Source organism: Pteropus alecto, unplaced genomic scaffold (genome assembly GCF_000325575.1).
Source record: "Pteropus alecto unplaced genomic scaffold, ASM32557v1 scaffold25, whole genome shotgun sequence".
NCBI lineage: Eukaryota > Metazoa > Chordata > Mammalia > Chiroptera > Pteropodidae > Pteropus > Pteropus alecto.
This window is the reverse complement of record NW_006441955.1, coordinates 3,334,159-3,353,914: the sequence shown is the minus strand read 5'-3', so window position 1 is coordinate 3,353,914 and position 19,756 is coordinate 3,334,159. Positions and strand designations below refer to the sequence as shown.

The window sequence follows — 19,756 nt, the reverse complement described above, 5'->3', positions numbered from 1 at the left end:
ATAGAGTATTGAATGAAAGTCCTTGCATGTCCAATAGATCACTAAATCCCTCAAACAACCCTGTGAAATACAAGCTGATAAGGTATTACTGTCATCTGCATTTTACATATAACAAAAGAAGACAGAACACTTACTGAGTACTTATTATATACCAGGCATACATTTGGATATTATTTCAAATGCAGATTTTAAGAGCTATTCATTCAAGGAGGAGAGCTGAAACTTTGGTTGACGTGGATCCCCTAGAGAACCTGTTGAAGCCTTTGCCCTTTCTCCTCAGAAAAAAATATTCATGCATGAAACATTTCACGTACACTAAAGCCAATCTTTTGTCTCCAGATTGAATCCCTAAATCGATTCTTCCCACTCAAGCCTGGGACATTTTTGGAGGACCTCTGCATAGATTAACACTCTTTTCACTTCTTGATTGGAAAGTTTAGAACCCCACTCCCCCACCCTCCTACTAACCTACCTCCACCCCACTCTTCATACAAGGTCGGGGAGAACTATCTGTTGAGCACGCTGGCAGTATTTAGTCCATTCTAAAATTCTAAAAATGTACTTGAGTACTAAAGTGCTAAAAATGTATTTAAAACCTCCTTTAATATTTCCTTCATTAGCTCATAAATTTCTTACACCTCCCTTTGTCCCCACTCTTTACAAGGCTTTCATTTGCTCGTTTGGGGGAAGTCAGGCTAGAGAGTTACAGGGCCGATCCTTACAACTGAGGACAGTGTCATTGTCAAGGGCCCAGAGAGCCATATCACAGGTAGCCCCTTCACCAACCCTGTCAGCCATATCGCATCCTGTCTTTGCTCCAATAAAAATGTCAGTCTGACAATAAACTGTATGATATCGCATTTATGTATCTTAATATAGTTTACACTTTCAGGATTTATTTCATAAGGCAATGAAAGTTTACAAGTTTACATTACAGGAACCTGCCCTGCTGTAGAACTCACTACTGACATTCATCATCCAAGAGCCCAGTGCATGGGGCTCCTGGCAGTCCGCAACTTCTGGTTTTCTGGTGGAGAGAAGGCCTTGATTCTCAACTCAAGCAAAAGAATCAAGAAAAAAAGAGCCGAAAAGGTCACAGGAAAATAATTTTTCCAAATACTGTCCATTCTACTTTGAGCGCCCTCTAAATGTAAGCATTCCCAGAAACGAGAAAGATGCTAAAGGAATGTACTGATTGCAAACATGTCTCAGGTGTGAACATCTGAGACACACAGGTATTTTATTAAATATTTTAACGAGTATTTAAAGGTGTTTTCTTTTACCATGTTGGAAGGACTTTTCAAAATTTATGTATGAAGGCTAACCCTTATATAATAGAGCAAGTGCTCCCAAGAGCATGAAGAATAATGTTTACCAAGGGCAGTCACTGCATCAAACCATTAAAGAAATAGGTTTAAATTATTCATGAGAACAAAAATAAAAGTCCTAATTCTCTTTGTAGGCTTTTCCCACTTAACCCTTATAAAGTTCTGACATGCAGTATGTTAGACTCTGGTGAAGCAGCCCAAACTACTGGATTTCATCTGCTTTTCAAAAGTCTGAAAAATAAATCCCTGAAGTTAGAAAATTACACAGCAGGCTCTGTGTTCCTCAATACAGATATTATTTTTAGGAATAATTCCTCACTTCTCTTCTTGCTCCTTGAAAGATGCTAAAACTGTCCTTACAAACCTCCAATTTCATATTTCTTTAAAGTTCCGTCCATCAGTTCATCAAGTCCGTACTCTCCTCTCATTCTTTTCAAGAGGCTTTAATTCACTCAAGCCCCTTCAGGTTAATATTTTTTTTTCTAAACACAATGCTTTCCTGGTTATGATTCAATTGGGAAGGAAACACATGTTATTAATGGGGCCCCAAAGAAAGGGCTCAGATCAATTATCTGACCTCTCTAGGAAAAAGGAACTTGAGAATAACCCACCTCCCAACCAAATTATCGTGATGACTCACAAAGACCCTGGATTAGGGGAATCGGGCTGAAGTCTACACTCATGTCCCCCAAAACCAAGTTTCTGTATATTCTGCTGGAAGGTAACTAGAAAACTCGAAAAAAAATATTTAATTCCAACTGGGGAAAACATGCTGACAGTTTAATAATACCTCTGGGCAGATGCACAGATAACCTGAAAGACCTATTTACTCTAAGAAGTTATATGGTAATAAATTCTCAGCATATCCTTAAAACAAGTATACTCAATGCAACACAAGTTTATTGAATGTTGTTATAGACCAAGGCATTGTTCTAGGAGTTGAGGAAACAAAAATAATTTGGTTCTTGCCCTTGAGGGTTCAAGTCGAGAAGATGGGAGAGGAGGGCAGGTAAACAAACAATTAATTAAAATAAATTGTATAGACCCCTTTCTTTTAAGCAGTCCACTCTAAAATTTCTCTGATGACTCCCATTCTCAGCAAAAGCACATAAATGATATACACACAGACTAGTCCAATGCTGTTCTGACACTGAATTGACAGTCCTATTTCCGGTCTAAATGTCCATGTCCTAAACAAATGACTATTTGTAAAAATGAGGTAAGCTGGAGGCATTCCTCCTCTGAAATAGCATCTACTTCACGGGAGGTGAATACCAAGCATGCTGAAAGTATTCTCAGTGGTAGTAGTCAGGGCTTTTTAAAAAATCAGCAGCCACTGGAGAGAACAAGAAGCATTAATACTTAAAATAGCAGGGCCAGCATGGATATGAAAAGTGTAATCACCATTTAATTTCTCTTAGGCATTATTCTCAAATTCACAGAAAATCAAGTTTTTAATCTTCTTCCCCAGACACATCACACACATTTCTCTTCCTAAATAAATTACTGGCCCCCTTTATATCTTATAATGTTCCTTTAAGGCTTCAGTTTGGGCTTAAAATGATTTCCTGGTGTGTGCATCCTGGGACAGCCTTGGTAAAACCCCTGGGTATTTGGGTATTTGGTTTTAACAGACTTACAGCAAACTCTCCAGAGCTTGGGGATCGCTTGATCATCCAAGTCATTACAAACATGAGGCAACCAACCTTTCCTTCACCAGCCCACTCCCAACTCAGTCCCCTTTTCCAAAATGGCCACTAAATGAAAACAATCTCAAACTTTCAATAAGCTTTCTTTATTAAAAGCATATTTGAAAAAGACAAATGTTTTCATTTTAATATAAGTACAGTTTTGTGGGCAAGCTCTCAGGCTTCCTACAAAAATAATAGCTCTAATAATAATATTAAAAAAAAAAACCCTGGAAAACAATTCCTTTCTCATCCTACTCCTTAAGCCCTCAAACTCTGAATGTTTAATGTGGACAAAATATCAAAATGCTTAATAATAAGCTATGAGTACCTGTTGGGATGGGAACCAGTTATGATGGTAAATATATTATCTTCATCTTCCACACAAAGAACACTAATGAATCATTTGTAAAACTGCCCACAGACTGATTAAGTCCGACTTGTGTTCTGATGACATGCATAAACAATAGCCAGTGGCACAATTCATGGAAACATAAATATTGTATATTTATAAAACGCCTGGCTAATGGCTCAGAGTGTGAGCAAACTCACTGAGATTCAACTGTAAAAAGCATTGCGTTATTCCATATCTATATCATGATCTAAAGCATTGGGTAATGCCTCTGACTTTAAGTTTTATGGACACTCAGATTAAATTCTTCAGAAATCTACATAAAATATTTTTTATTTTGAAAAATGATACTTGTTTTCTTAACATAGTTGGGGTGGAGGTGGGAAGAGAATGGAGATGAACAGAGGTAGTATCTAGAAAAATCTGTACAAAGCAACTTTTTCTTTGTTAAGAGTTATTGTATAGTGCCAATGGCTCTTCCAATTGTGCAATTCAAGGGGGAGTACCTATTTGGGGGCATTCTGAAGCTAAAGATACTAAATGAAATGAAACAGTTCTTAGCACCTTAAAGCATGTGTAAGTGGCCATGCTAAATGAGACCCATGGACCATTCACAGCCTCATGTTATATCTACGCGTTTATTAGTGAAAAGATCCTGAACTTTATTCTGATAGGGTGGTTTTAAATTTAAAAATTGGTTTATCACACTTGAAATTTTATTTTTAATTTCCTCCTTCACTAGCTTCCTTCCTTTTCTTTTCTTTTCTCTTTCTTTCCCTTCCTTCCTTCCTTCCTTCCTTCCTTCCTTCCTTCCTTCCTTCCTTCCTTCCTTTCCAAGGATTGGGCATACACGCAAAAGTTTCCTTTTTCCTTCCTCGACCCTCTCTTCCCTCCCTCCCTCCCTCCCTCCCTCCTTTTTTTATAAGAAAGAAACTTTAGGAAAAAGGACTTTTTGACCTGATAGGAGAACTTTATTCCTCAACCTATCTCAGGGAGGTAGTTGGACTACCATTCCTCCTGGATGCCCTCTGGGAAGGCAGATGGGTGCAAGTAAAGCTGGACTTATGAATTCGTGCTGATGAGAATGCAGATCCTGAGCTGTGAGAAGCATGTCTTTAAATTGTCTGTGGACAACATGTTTACAGGTAACGTAGAAATTCAAGGTTCGCAACTGCCAAGCTTTAAGGTGCAATGACATAGTCTCTCTCATCATTATTGGTGGAACTATATATTGGTACAATGTTTCTGAACGTTATGTTCATAGTTTTGGACCAAATGATCCATTCTGAAACCTAGAAAAAGAATCCAAAATTCTGTAGGCCAAAAGTATGCACAATAAGATATATTAAGAAAATTGTATCTGGAAGAGTGAAAAAATAACCTAAGGACTCAACAAGGGAGATGACTAAGTACGTTATTGTACAGTTTTATGATGTAGTATTCTGCAATTGTTAAAATTATGTTTAAAATGGGTTTTTATGACATAAGGAAATGGTCAATGTAGAAAGAAGGTGAAATAAAAATTGATCATCTCGATTATAAAAACATGCGCAGAGTGGGTGGGAAAAATAAAAATTCTAACAATAAATGGTAGGATTAGAGATGATTATTATACTTGTCTCACCTTTATTTTCCAATTTTTTTTACAATGAAAATATAGCACTTTTATAATATGAAAGCAAGTTATTTATTTTTTTTTAAAGAAAGAAAATGGCAAGTCCTTCAAACCATTTTGGAACCACAACATTAAAAATGATTCCATCTCCTTCCCAGAGACTTCGTGCAGGATCTCTCCTTGGCCACACTCTGTTTGTTCCTACATTAGAGGACATGCAGGAATCCAAATGAATAAAAACTGCATTTCTTAAAACAATCTCTGGTTTGGTTTCTTTTTCACCTAAATCACTGTGTATTAGCAAGGTCACAATCTAAGTCTGCTTTATTGCCTGGCAGGAACCGTCGAGAGGAAAGCAAGGAGAGAAGATGATTTATAAGAAAACCATTCCCTGGATCAGGGAGTGAAAAGTACTGATCCGTTCTAAAAGCTCCTGCTGACAAACTCTGATATTATGAACATTCTGCACTCGGACAAAAGCTCCCACTTTTCTTAATTACATGGTTTGAGCAGGAGCCTGCTTTCAGGATCTGCCCAATCACACAACAGCCATCTATTTTCCCAACCGCAGCTGCCAAAATTCCCTGATCTCTGTTCTGTGCTCCATCTTCAAGGACATCTTGTGAATGTATGACACTGTCAAGCAGCATTCCATGCCATGCTTTGTAAGCTTCTCTCTCTCTCTTTCTCTCTCTCTCTTCCCCCCATATGGAAATCATCCTAATACATATTTATTTAAAATCTCATGAATAAGAAGCAAAGTGCAGAGGCAAAAAAATAAAATCATAAATACTAATTATCAGAATATTTGTCTGTTTTGAGGCAAATATTTTATTATGACAATGAACCACTAATATTCTCTGTCCTCTGTATGATGGGTTTGCTTTTGTTTTATGGAGTCTGTGTCTTGTAATTCATTGGGTACCCTCTTTGTAATATTGTTAAGAAAACGAGTGCCGAATCTCTAGTCCTCTGTGCATAAAGAAAGAGTAAAGGATCTCACAGCAAACTTTTGATTTTTTTTAAAACACAAACTTTACTTCTAAATTTATCTTACTTTTAAATTCTCTTAATTTTCTTTACCTCAATTTCCTCATTGTTCAACTTTTAAAAACCTCCTACTAAATGTATTTTTATGGTTTGCCCTATAACAACAACATAAATTTTTGGATTAGAACAGAGAATAAATAAGTTAATATTTCTGTCTTTATAATTTTGTCTTTTTCAAAAATAGGCTTTTGAAATCTTACTAATTCATACTAATTGGGCAAGAGTCAAATCGGCATTTAAAAAATTCAGAAGTAGTAATACTTTTAAAAGCACATGATAACATTTCAAAATTATTACCTTTATATTAAAATGCAAACTGTATAATATATAATTCTCAGGCCCTTTCAGGACTAATTTACTACAACCCTAAGAATAATTTGGATATGATACCTCTATATACACTAAGATATGGAAAAGAGTTTACTTCTTTGAGTAGGGTAACCTTGTCCTTTGAAATCATAGATACAAATTAAATTTTCTTGGCAAACTCTTCCAACTTTTGATGTATTTTTTTTTATCCCGGAAATTTACCTTTTAAAAAAGTGAAACACTCACAAATACTCAGAATCAGCTATTGTCAAATGAGTGCAAATTTCTTTTGTACAGGTATATTTTAAAGCAAGTTATAAGTCATGATTTAATAATGATAATATAGTGCTTCATTTGAACAGTCCCTCCCCACAACTGAAGTTAGCTCTTAAAAGAAGAAAAGCAGTACAAAGAAACCAAAGCCAAGCTAAGTTCCTTAACAGTAATGAGTTCCTTTGATGAGCCGGAGGCCATTATGTTAAATGCCAAGGATAGAAGGAAAGAAAAGGGGTTCCTGTCTGTAAGGAGTAAGTAAGTAAATAAACAAACAAGTACTATATAATGTAAGTAAGTAAGTAAGTAAGTAAGTACTATATAATGTAAGTAAGTAAGTAAGTAAGTAAGTACTATATAATGTCATAAATGTGGTAATGGGAAAGTATATACAAAGTGCCTAGCAAAGTCCTTACTCAGAACATGGCAAAGGCTTAAGAAGTGGAGATCTTGTGATAAAGCTGATTAAAAAGTGCTTTGGGGTACACAGGTAAATGTTTAGCCACGCAATTGCCATTAACTCCTTCCAATACTACCAACAGTTGGCACAAAATAAATGGTGATTAGTGTCTTCACGTACATCACTTAATTCTCCCACAACTTTGCAGTAGGTAACTGTAATTGCCGCATTTATCTCTGAGGAAACTTGAGCTTGAAGAAGTGTAGTCACCCTGCACATGATGGAGAAATGAGGCTTTGGGCAGTGTCCACTGTCACTCAGCCAAAACTGCAACTTGAACTCAAACCTGAAACAAAATTCCATGCCCTTTCCTAAACCACCAAGTCTGAGGAAAAAGTTCCCATCACCATAAAATGCAACCCAGTAGTCTTAGAGAAAGTAAATGACCTAATCCGATTAAAACCATTCTGAGCTGTGTATCCGCTGTTAGTAAAAACTAACAAATAAATGTCTTATGGGAAAGATCTTAATTCAAAATTCTACATGGTGTAATGGAAAGAGCATGAGGGTTGAAGTTGATCTGATCTGGGTTTGAAAACCAGCTCCAGCCTTGACCTTGGTTTAGCCACTTAAGAAGACTTGCCGAGGTGCAATTTAAATTTACTCATCTGAAAAATTCGAACAATTCTTTCTGCCTTGCAGGGTTGCTGTGAAGATTAAAAATAACAAATTTAAGGCTTCTGGCTCAGAGCCTGGCACAAGTAAGCACTCAATACACGTTCACTCCCCTTGTCCAAAATGCAACGTTCTGAAAATATATGCCCATTAAATAAGGTGGTGCAGGTGGCAAAGTTGACTAATCTCAGAGCTGGTAAAAATTATCCTCGGAATTTAATTTCTGAAATAGAAAAGAACACTCTAAAAGGTTACTACTCCTCACCTATGTCAATAGCTATTTCCTTCATCTTCAAAATGCTTCACAAACATTAACTATTAAGTTCTTACAGTAATACCAGTCAGGAAAATACAGTGCAAAGGGGGAGGGATAAAGTGGACTATAAAAAATGAATAATGTATGCACCATTTTTAACACTTACAGACACAATTTCTGGTACACTTTTCCCTCTTAAAAAAACCCCCTCTACTGTGAATGGGTTAACTTCGACGTATGTAATAAGCGCAGTCATTGGGATTTCTGATTTCCAGAAAGGAAACCGTCTTCTTTTCATGGGAAATTTCAGTAAATTGCCACAGTACATTCTGTATACTGATAGCAGAAGGCATTTCTGGCTTTCCACATGGACCTACTCAGGGTGGAAGAGCAGGGGTTGTTCTTGGTCTACCCTCTACCTAGACTGCTACTTCCTTCAGGTGGACTCCAAGAAGGAGTTACATTGGCTGAATGCACTTCAAGAGAATTTTTCATGGCCCTTTGGAAAGATGTGATGGGAAGTGCAGCATTAATACAGCAAGTATTATTTCCCTGGAGAAATGAGATGAACTTTACAAAGTCACTAGAAAGACTTCATTAAATCACATGCTAGACTTAGGAAATTTTATAAGCACATTCACACCCAATATCCCGTTTAATCTTTGTGAAGACGCTAAGAGACGGGTGGGATTCTGGTCCACCTCTCTGTCCCCATGTTACATGTTACATGTTGCATGTCACAGGTGAGCAAACTAAAAGTGAAAGAGCAAATGGAGAGTGACTAGCCCTTGTTCACAAGGTGCAGAGTTGGGATCCGAACTGAGGTGTTCCCGTCACTGACTCCCATCTTCCTCCTTGGCCACCATAACCTCCATTAGCCCTGGAAAGCACACTCTGGGACACATCATGCTGCAGCCAGCAATGACAAACCAGAACATACTGGGTTCTCTCCTGTGCTACATTCTGCACAAGCCCTTCTGTTGGCCTGGAAAGCCCTCCTCTCTCACCATCAGGCCTAATATGCCCTTCCCCAACACCCTACCTCGGCTCCTACCTCTGTCCCTTACACATGCTTCCATCATAGAGTTTGACCACACAGCATTGAGACTCTCCATATTCCTGTCTCTCTCACTGGACTGTGAGCTCCTTGAGAACAGGCACTGTGTTTGATTCAGTTATAATCCCAGGGACCACCGCAGAGCTCCAGGTTTTGTTGGTAGAATGAATGAATGAATAGCTCTCTAAGTACTCGCCTGCTCTCCATAGCTAAATCTACTTTACTTGCTCTGTTCTCCACCCTCTGCTCTCATCATAAACCTCTCTCCTCTATAAAATCAATTTAAAAATATGAGCACTTTCATCTTTTAAAGCTATATTGCTCTTAATGTTATTGTCTCTCTTAACTTCTTACAAACTACTCCAAAAGACTGTTTTTAAGGCCATGGGTCTTCCATTTTCTGGGTAAGGTCATCTTTATACTTCTGTTTCTTTTCTTCACTCCTACATTGCATCTACTTCTGATCTTCCCTGTTTCAGGCCTAAACTCATATTTCATTCTCACTTTGAGTCTGAATCTAGCTTAAAGTCTGGAGGTTAAGAGCCCCACAGAACATTTCCACCTGTGAACGTTTCTACAAGTCACACAAGCCAAAGTCAAAGCCAATAGGGATTCTGAATATTTGGAGCAAAAACTGTTGGAGCTGGGCATGCTTAACATGTTATTTTTTTAAACAAATGAATGAATATATTGTCGTGTAATTAATTCTACATCCATTCAATCCAAATCAATCCAAACACCTGTTAAAAATCTATTGCAGAGCATAATGGTTAAGAACACAGGCATTAGAGCCTTAATGCCAAGTTCAAATCCTTGTTCAGCTGTGTGGCCTTGGGCATATTACTTAATGGTTCTGAATCTGTTCTACCAATATTGATAGGGTTCATAGGAATGTAGCATAGACTAAAGGTATTATTGTTAGATAATTGAGTTTCATGGTATTGCATTCCTAGCTTCTAGGAATTCAGTCTTGGGGGCTGAAACGACATATCTGTAAACAAAGATCCAAAATGCATTAAGGCAAGTGCCACATGCTGCATGCAACCTGTGGTATTGCCCTTTCCATGTCATACACCTTCCATGTCTTTCATGTGTGCTCCCTCACCCCCACTAAAGTTTTTCTCACCACCATTTAAATAACCCTGTTATTCTGCAAAACTCAGTTGAAGCCCATCTCCCTGATCCACGCAAGCTCGGACACCTCCTCTCTCTCCACTGTCGTGGTACTCACCACTCAGAGTTCAATCATGGTTTACCTGTCTCTCTCCCCACTGGCTGGAAAAGCTCCTTGAGCAGGGTCTGAATTTTGGTTGATTTCTTGTTCCCAGAATGCAGTACACAGACAGAATTCAACCGAAGCCCATTGAATCAATAAGCGATCTGAGGCAGATGCAGGGTGCTAGAAGAGCTTAGAGGGAGGGAATGTAGGGACGTTGGAAGGAACTTCCTTTTTCCCAACTCACCAGGCTCTGCAATGTGCTGAGAAAACCATAAGAGGAATGTGTGGTTCTCTATTTTAAAATCCTTTTCTTAGGCCTTTTCTTTACTCTTCCTGCTTTGTTTATTTTAGATGAGTGCAGTCATCAAGAGCAAAACAAATGTGAACTAGTGGCCAAGGAGGTCAAATAAATTCTTAGAGAATCACAAGACAAACATGCCACTAACCACAAGAGGAAGAAAATACTTAGGGCTCATCCAGTGCTCTACATGAAAGGTGTGCTGTCAAATGCTTGGACAATTATTCTTCTACTCTTAAGAGTGTTTGATAGAGAGTTTGTTTAAGTAATTTTAAGCCTACACATCGCTACTGAAAACAAAGGAGTTTTAAGATGAGAATAAACTGTACTCTCTTTTTTTAATCTTAAAATTTTAATCTAATTTTATGCAATAGTATAAACAGTGGAAAGAAGAGATAAAAATACATAAAGATTTTTATCTATATTTTAAAATTAATGATTTCCAGTTGCTCACTCACACTGGAATATCAAGTAGATTTATTTATAATTCCAGTTAGTATAAGAGCGTTGGCCTAAATACTTTGACTTTGACCTATGAAAATATACATTCGAAAGTAAATACAAGAAAGTACAAAACTAGAAAGTAGCAGACTCAAAAACTGAACTCAGGAATTTTAGACTCAAAAGCCCTTTTACCAAGTGCCCTTCTTCACAGAGCCTCAGGCCTCTAAGGGCCTGTGACTCCAGGAAGATGGAGCTAACATGACTTTGTGACAGAGAATGGCTATTCTAGTACCTATGATACTGATTTGAAACACATGAAATCTTATCTTTCTCTGGCATCCACAATCTTTTTTGGGATGTTATAGTCTTGGTTTTGAGATTATCTGCTCTCCTTTCTGAAGGCTACCCAATGGGAAGTAACGCACACATTTTAGCCTAAATTTTCTCTCCCTGCGAACTTTGCAATAAATGACCAATATCTAAAATGTATACCCTAATGCAAGGATAGTTCAACATATGCAAATCAGTCAATGTGATACATCACTTTAATAGAATGAAAGCATAGAATCATATAATCATTTCAATAAATGTGGAAAAAGCATTCAACAAAATTCAACAACCATTCATGATAAGAACTCATAATAAATTAGCCATAGAAGGAACATATCTCAGCATAATAAAAGACATATATGACAAGCCCGCAGCTAACATTATATTCAATGGTGAAAGGCTGATAGCTTTTCTTCTAAGATCAGGAACAAGAGAAGGGTGCCCACTCTGACCACTCCTTTAAACGTCATACCAGAATTCCTAGAGTAATTAGCAAGAAAAAGAAATACAAAGGTATCAGAATTGGAAAGGAAGCAGTAAAATTGTCTGTATTTGCAGACAACATGATTTCATATTTAGAAAATCTAAAGACTCAAGCAAAAATCTTAGATTTAATCAATGAATTCAGTAAAGTTGCAGCATATAAAATTAACATACAAAAATAAGTAGTGTTTCTATACACCAAGAACAAAAAGAAATAAATCGATCCCATGTATAATAGCATAAAAACAACAAAATATTTAGGAATAAATTTAACCATGGAAGTAACATATCTCCACACTGAAAACTACAAGACATTTACACAATAATAAAAAAAACCCACACAAATAAATGGAAAGGTACCCTATGTTCATGGTATGGAAGAATTAATAGTATTTGAATATAAATACTACCAAAAGCCATCGATAGATTCAATGCAATTTCTGTCAAGATTCCAACGGTGTTTTTTACAAAAGTAGAAGAAGCACTCCTAAAATTTGTATGACATCAAAAAAGACCCTGAATAGCCAAAGAAATTCTGAGAGAGAAGAATAAAACAGGAGGTATCATACTTCCTGATTTGAAGCTATACTGATCAAAACAGTAGTACTGGCATAAAAAGATAGATAGACCAATGGAAGAGAATCCAGAGCTCAGAAATAAACCCAAGAATATATGGTCAACTAATATTTGACAAGTGGCCAAGAATACTTAATGGGAAAAAGACAGTCTATGAAATAAACAGTGCTGGGATAAATGGATATTCACATGTAAAAGAATGAAACTGGAACCATATCTTAAACCACTCACAAAAATTAACTCAAAATGGAGTAGAAACTTAAATGTAAGACTTGAAACCATGAAACTCCTGGAAGAAAACATAGGAACAAAACTCCTTGACATGAGCCTTGGTAATTATTTTTTGGATATGACACCAAAAGCACATGCAACAAAATAAAAAATGAACAAATAGGACTACATCAAACTAAAAAGCTTCTACACAGCAAAATAAACCATCAGCAAAGTGAAAAGACAGTCTGTGGAATGAGAAAAAACATTTGCAAACTATTTATCTGATAAACTTTCCTTCTAAATTTCTTGGGACATTTATCCCATTTCACAGTGTCAACTATAAGGAAATAGAATGGAGCTTCTCCCCCATAGACTGGGGACCCCTGACTTATTTATGAATTCTCCTTGTTGGGTTTTCCTAATGCCCACACACCTCAACCCAATAGTTTAATTTCCTGCTACTTCAGGGCCCATTCCCCATGCAGGTCAGGCAAGCCTGTTACACTGAGAGTCAGCAGCTGGACGTATAAAGCTCAGCCTTTCAGAACAGGGCATTGATTGCTCTAGCTCATGAAGTAGAAGCGAGATATTGGCTGAACTACTGGTGACCTCATTGTGTGTCCACAAGTACTCAATAGTCCCACTCTCCAATCTATTATCTCACTGTATTTTTAAAATAGCATTTCATTATGTGAAATTTTAGAATAACACATAATATATAATATCTACCAAAATGTACTTATTTACTTTTGTTATTATCTGTCTTCCCCCTCCAAAACAAAAGCTCCATGAGAGCAGGGACTTGTCTTAGTCACAGCTGAATCTCTAGCACCTACAACAGTGTCTGGCATATATAAGACATTCAATTAATATTTGAAAAATGGGACACAAGTCAATATTGTATGGTAACCGTGATGATCATTAGCACTTTATATGCCAAGAACCATTCTAGGTCCTTAATATTCATTGGTCCATCAAATTCTCATAACAACATTAGTTTACAGATGATGAAATTGAGACACAGGGAGAGTAAGTGATTTGCCCAAGGTCACAACTGGTAAGGTTAGGATTTAAACCCTGGTAGTCTTGATCTAAAGTCCCTATTAATAACCACTAAGATAAAGGACTCTCTTTAGTCTTTACCTTTTAAGAGGTGAGTAATACAAACTGGGAGACAGAATATGGGCTTTGGAATCAAAAAGACTAGGCTTGGAATTCCAAGTCTGACTTTTCCTAGATGTGACCTTATATAAGTTATATAAGCTACATGGTGCTCTTTCTTCAAAATAGGAGTAAAAATACCTGCTTCTTAGAGTTGTTGTGAGGTTTAATGAGATAATCTAAGTAAAATTATTTTTGACACATGCACTATAAAAGGTCACTGTTATTGTTACTGCATGGTACAGACAGTAAGTGAAAAAAGGAGCCTAGAAGGAAGAAGAATTACTGAGGAAATACAGGTGAGTCATGGTAATCAGAAAAATTTTCATGTTAATAGTCATACTCAAGATTTTCAACTCCAAGTTTCAGAACTGTAGTTGGTGAGCAATAGTAGTGTCAAAGTCAGTCTACATGACAAGGGGACTTTGGGTCCAATACCCCTCTCATAGACTAGAGGTTAGCAGGACACTCGATGGGAAACTGTTATGGATAGCCTAACCAATATCCAGCTGCATCATTTAGTTAACAATTAATTACTGAGCCAGGCACAGAGATAAACCTAGTCTTCATTGTTGAGGTGGTGGTGAAACATAGACAAATTAACGATTGATTCTGTAGTGTGGAAGATCAATGATAGAAGGAGGCTGGTGGTGCCGACAGAGGAGGCTCCAACCCAGCGTGAGTCAGGGAAACTTTCCTGGGTGAGATGGGCCTCCTGTTTGTCTCCTAGTGAGGAAAAGCAGAAGGATGTTTGAGACCAAAGGATCTTTTTGAGCATAGGTACAGAAAAGCACGGTATAGTTTCACAAAGGAAGATTAGTGGAAGGCAGAAAGCTGCAGGGTGGAAGGCCAGAAAGGTGGGCAGAAGCCAGGCCCCAGAGGGTTTGGTCTCCTAGGCCTGGTGAAGGTGTCTGGGTTTGGTCCTGAGCCACCAATCAATTAAGTGGCCATCTCTGAGAACACATCTCAACTGTGTGCCTATTGCAAATACAGTGGTTCCCCAGGAAATACAAACAAAACAGCATTGAGAGAGAGAAAGAATACATTAGTTTTTTAGGCTAATTTCTGAATTTTCTTTGGAGCCATATTTGTTTCTGAATAGATCATGGGCATTTTTAGCACTAGTGTAGTTTATCACTACCTCATGATAGTGTTCCCCTTTTGTACTCTAAAGTTGTTTTAAACTTAACTCTGTTCAGCAAATGTTATTCTCCCTTTCCCAGCATAGTACCCTGAGCAACTTGGTAAATATTTGCTGAATTGGGCTGGATTCCTTGAGCAATGACTCTGTAAGGTAACACTGTGCCAACAGCAAAAGCTGGGGCCCAGAGATAGGAGGAGATAAAACGATGAATATCACAGCACTTTCACCTCAATAAACTTGAACTTATAATGATGCAAATGAGACACGCATGACAATCATATCCCAAGGCACACTGCAGGGTTTTGCATCTGTTCAGTAGTGGCCTTTACAGGTGGTAAGATTCTGAATCCCACTCTCACAGAATTTTCTCCAGACATTCAGCTCCTTGAGGGCAGGGGGCTATGTCTCCTTTACTACTAAATCCTCAGAGGCCACCAAATAGTAAGGGCTTAGTAAGTATTTATCAACTGGATCTATTTAATCCTCACAATAATCCTAGGAGATATAAATCATTTTACAAATGTGGAAACTGAGGCTCAGAGAGATCATGTGACTTGCTTGTAGCTACAAGGTTAGTAAGTGGTACAGTAAAAATAACAATGAAAACAACAACAATAACAATAATTATTATTCAATCTAAGGAAGCCTACCCTGTTTTTACCACTCTAAATGTCTCTGCCACAGGATTCTCTTTTTATACAAAGATGGAAAATGTTTCTTTCTGAATTAAACTTGAAGCTTATAGTTTGAGTTCTTGAGCTATAGTTGGCTTTTTTCTGCTGCCAGTCTTAGTTGTTCTAAAGGCATTGCATGGCTTTAGACAGATGAATCTTCCACACTACAGTTAAGGGCATTCTTTAGCACAAAGCTTCCCCAGTACTCTCCCACGTTGTCCTCAATCCCTAGGTGAGAATTAATCCAATTGAATTAATCTAACTTAATTTGATAAATCTTTATTGAATACTTACTATGTGTCAGGCACTTTTTTTCTCAGTACTTCCAAAATAAAACACACAGCATGAAAATGTTTGCACCTGACCTCTTGTGATTAAATCGTATGTTACCCAGTTTCATGCATAGTAAAACCTCAAGGGCAGTAGTAAACTATCTAGCGCAGAGACCAACTGAACCACTTATCTTTGTTAAGAAGTACGATGCTAACACATAGTAGGCATTTTAATACATTTTCATAGAACCGAATCTTTTAAATTTTTCTCTGGAATTAAACAGACCTGGGTTCAAATCAAATCCTGGCCCAATCGATTACTGGTTGTGTAACCTTGATTTATCTTTCAAAACTTCAGTCATTTCATCCATTAAACAGGAAAACTAACATTTACCTTTTAAGATTGTTCTAAAGATTAAAAGGGATGGTGTATGTAAGACACAGAGGCTGACTTACAGAGCTTAAGAAATAAAAGCTAATTTCATTATTCCTAGTCTCACTTCTAGGTTACCTCCACTACTTATTGTTGTCATTATTATTACTACTTTGTAGGTTCAGCTAGGTAGCATGACCAAGGAATGAGGTTTGCTAGTTAATAAATATTTTTATTAAGAGTAAGTCTCATCATATACAATACAGACATCAATTTTCAAAGATTCAGGATACAGTGTTCCACATTAAATCTAAAATAATCAGAAGTCACCCTTTCTTTAACAATGTGGAAGATAAGAGTTATTACATTGCATAGATCTAAAAAGAGTTGATTTTTTTCTCCTTTGGATGACACAGAGCTCTTTATCTTCTACAACAGTGTTTCTCAAACTTTGCTAACCATAATCCAACAAAACAAAAATGTAAGAAATATATTGAACACCAGTAACTTCATTCAAAACTCAGAACACAGGAAACGGAAATAAAAGATTCATGATATAATACTTACCCTTACTAAGTACCAGACATTGATATTTTCTATTTCATTCCATTCTAGTATTCTATCATTTTATTTTTTTTCAAATTCTAGTCAACACCCAGTAAAATAACTACAGGCAAAAATAGAACTTAGTACTGTATCTGATCTGTTAGAGAGTATCAAAGATGTAGTTTAACTAATCCTCTCATCAAGCTATGAAGTTATATTAATTCAATATTATATATTAAGAAACTGAAACTCAGAAAGGTTAGGTGACTTGAACTAAATAGGCTCCCACAAGTCGATGACAGATCCAAGACTCACAAGTCTCTTAACTATAGTTCAGGAACTTAAAAAAATATATGATGACTCAATTCAATAAACATTTGTTGAGTACTTACTATGTGCTCAGCATTGAAATAAGAGAGCATCTGACATGATCTCTGCCCTCCAGGGCTCACAGACTACCAGGGGAGAAAAACATGCTTGGTATAAGCACTTAGAAGTCTGAATGGGTACTTTTCTGTGCTGGAGGAAATAAGCTCATTCCCAAACCACCACCCTCCTCTTTCTGGCCACACATTACTCCACAAAATAAGCACTGGTACCTGTTGGTGAGAGAATACAGCGTACTTCTCAAATGGCATATTTCTTTTTAGTCTGAAAGAAAGGCAGTGTTTTTTCTCGTACTGCTTTTTGGCACTGTAACCCTAAAAACAATAATCCTCAATGTGACTTCACCAGTGAGCATCATCATAACATCACATTATGATCAGAAGAATGCTTTAATGCCAATTCCCTCTAGATAACAAATATCTAATTTAGAAGCATCTTTAGAGTGACTTCGACGTCTTCAAAATCATGACTCAATAAAGATGGGTCTTGACCCTGCAAAACAATCAGGAAACTATAGTCCTTTGATCTAAGACATTCCAAAGCTACCAATTCAAACAAAATTAGAACCAAGTCAAAATACCCTAAGCTTCCTAAACCATAACTTTTACCTCTCTAGTTTTATCTTACACATTAGTCTAAGCTGCACTCACACCAGACTATTTATCATTCCTTAAACAAGTTTCCATCTCCATGCCTTTACTCATACTCTTCCCTCCTCATGGAATGCTCCTTTCTCCCAATTTTTCTACCTATCCATCTTTCCTGGCTCCACTCAAATGGCATTTCCTCTATGAAGCCTTGTTTGCTTTCCCCAACAAGAATTAATGCCTCCCTCTGATGTACACTGTACCTCCTCTGCCAAGACACATTGTCTTCTGCCAGTCATTATCCTTACCTACTATATTAGAGTATGTTTGCCACATTCCATGAGGCACCTAGAATATGGTTTATATGCAAAAGACATACAATTGTATTTGCTGATACCACACTGAAAAATTTGATCTAGAAAAGAAACTGCTTCTCCCACTCCCACTTCCCGTACCCCCCCACCCCCCCCAAAAAGTAAACTTTGGCCAAGCTGAATGTATTCCAAACACTATGAAGCTAGGGCTTCTGATATTGCGAAACACCTAAGGCAGATGATCAAGCTTTATTTTCTGTAAAACAGGGTTACTAGGACTTGGCCTAACTACATTAAAGAGATCAAACTCAGAAAAAATGATACAATGTTAAGTGAATATGAGAAATGATCTCCATGGTCACAGGTCCATTATAGATGAACTATGCTGGGAACAGCTGATGTTCTAGAAATGAAAACTTGTTCTTGGACAATTCATATAACCTGATAGTTCAGAAAGAGTACTTTTAAGACTATACCAACTGCAAGCCCATGTCTCCAAAATTCATTAATTAGAGACCTGTTTAGGAGTTTTTACTAAAACTCTTCCAAGCTAAAAGGCTTTTTGTCTTAAGGCAGATAACCTTTAGCTGGAGGTATAAAGCAGGAAGGAACTGAGAGTCAAGTATTGGCTTAAATATGGATGAATTCTCATTTTTTAAATAATATAAACACTTGTTTAACAAGAAGATACTAAGAATATCCACCTGCCCCGCCCTGCCCATTCACCTGCTCAAATCACTTCCCCAATCATCTCTTTTTGGTCCTTCATTAATAAGTGTGAGATTTTTCTAGGCTAAAATATGCAGAAACATTTATACCACCCTTTCTCCAAATCCAAGCCCCTTTCTTCCACAGATATATTTCTGCCCATAAAGACACATTCTAAAAATTAACCACAATTCTTCCAGAGAGCTTGTGCACCACATACACAGGCTGCTTACAGAATCCTTAGAAGAACTTTGGTGAAGCCTTGAAATAGATACACATGGAAAGAGAAAAGTTCTATTGTCTGTTTCACAGTAAAGGTATTTTTAAAATAAAAGCATAGGGTCTGCAAAATGGCACTTGGGGGATTAGATCAATTTAGAACTCCTTTTCTTAGTTTTAAGAATGAAAATTAAAGAAAATGACTCTCCTTCACATTCTTCCCATGATTGTATGAAGTGGAATTCAAAATCCATGACATTAAAACAGCATTCTATGGCTATGTTTTCAGTTTAAGTCTTGAACCCCTTCAGGGACAACTTGTGTTATTTCTTCGTCCTCACTGATGATAGCAACAGGTCCCAATTTAAAATGATTTGTGAATTTATTTAATGTGCCTGTTTATTCACTCCTTTGGAGCCTTGGGGAAAAGGTACAAAATTAGGCTTGGCCTAACACCTGTCCTGACACCACCTACTACCCCTTCCCAAGTATGTGTGATCAACAACTACGTCAAAGCCTTTGTGCTGATTTTCCTCCTTTTTCTTTTTTTCCTTCAAATGGGAGGGTAATAAATCGAGGGCCAGCATTCTGCTCACATCTCCCACACCTCTTCAGTCAATCTGATCACTTTTAGAGCTGTTTGCACTGCCAAAGCCATCCATCATCCTGCCTCACCAAGCAGAAGGAAAACGGATGGCAAGTTAGAAAAATCTCATTAAGCCACTTTTTGCCTCAACCTCTTCACCACTCCTTGAAACACAGAACTTCAAAATTCAGCCTATTGAGGAAAGAAGAATAGAGGCAA

At 37.3% G+C, this 19,756-nt stretch overlaps 1 protein-coding gene across 7 annotated transcripts in view; it reads right to left on the bottom strand.

Moving 5' to 3' along the window:
* Window positions 1–19,756, bottom strand: part of ELAVL4 (ELAV like RNA binding protein 4) — a 93,192-nt gene that overhangs the window by 58,957 nt on the left and 14,479 nt on the right. The gene's annotated exons all lie outside the window — the stretch shown is intronic.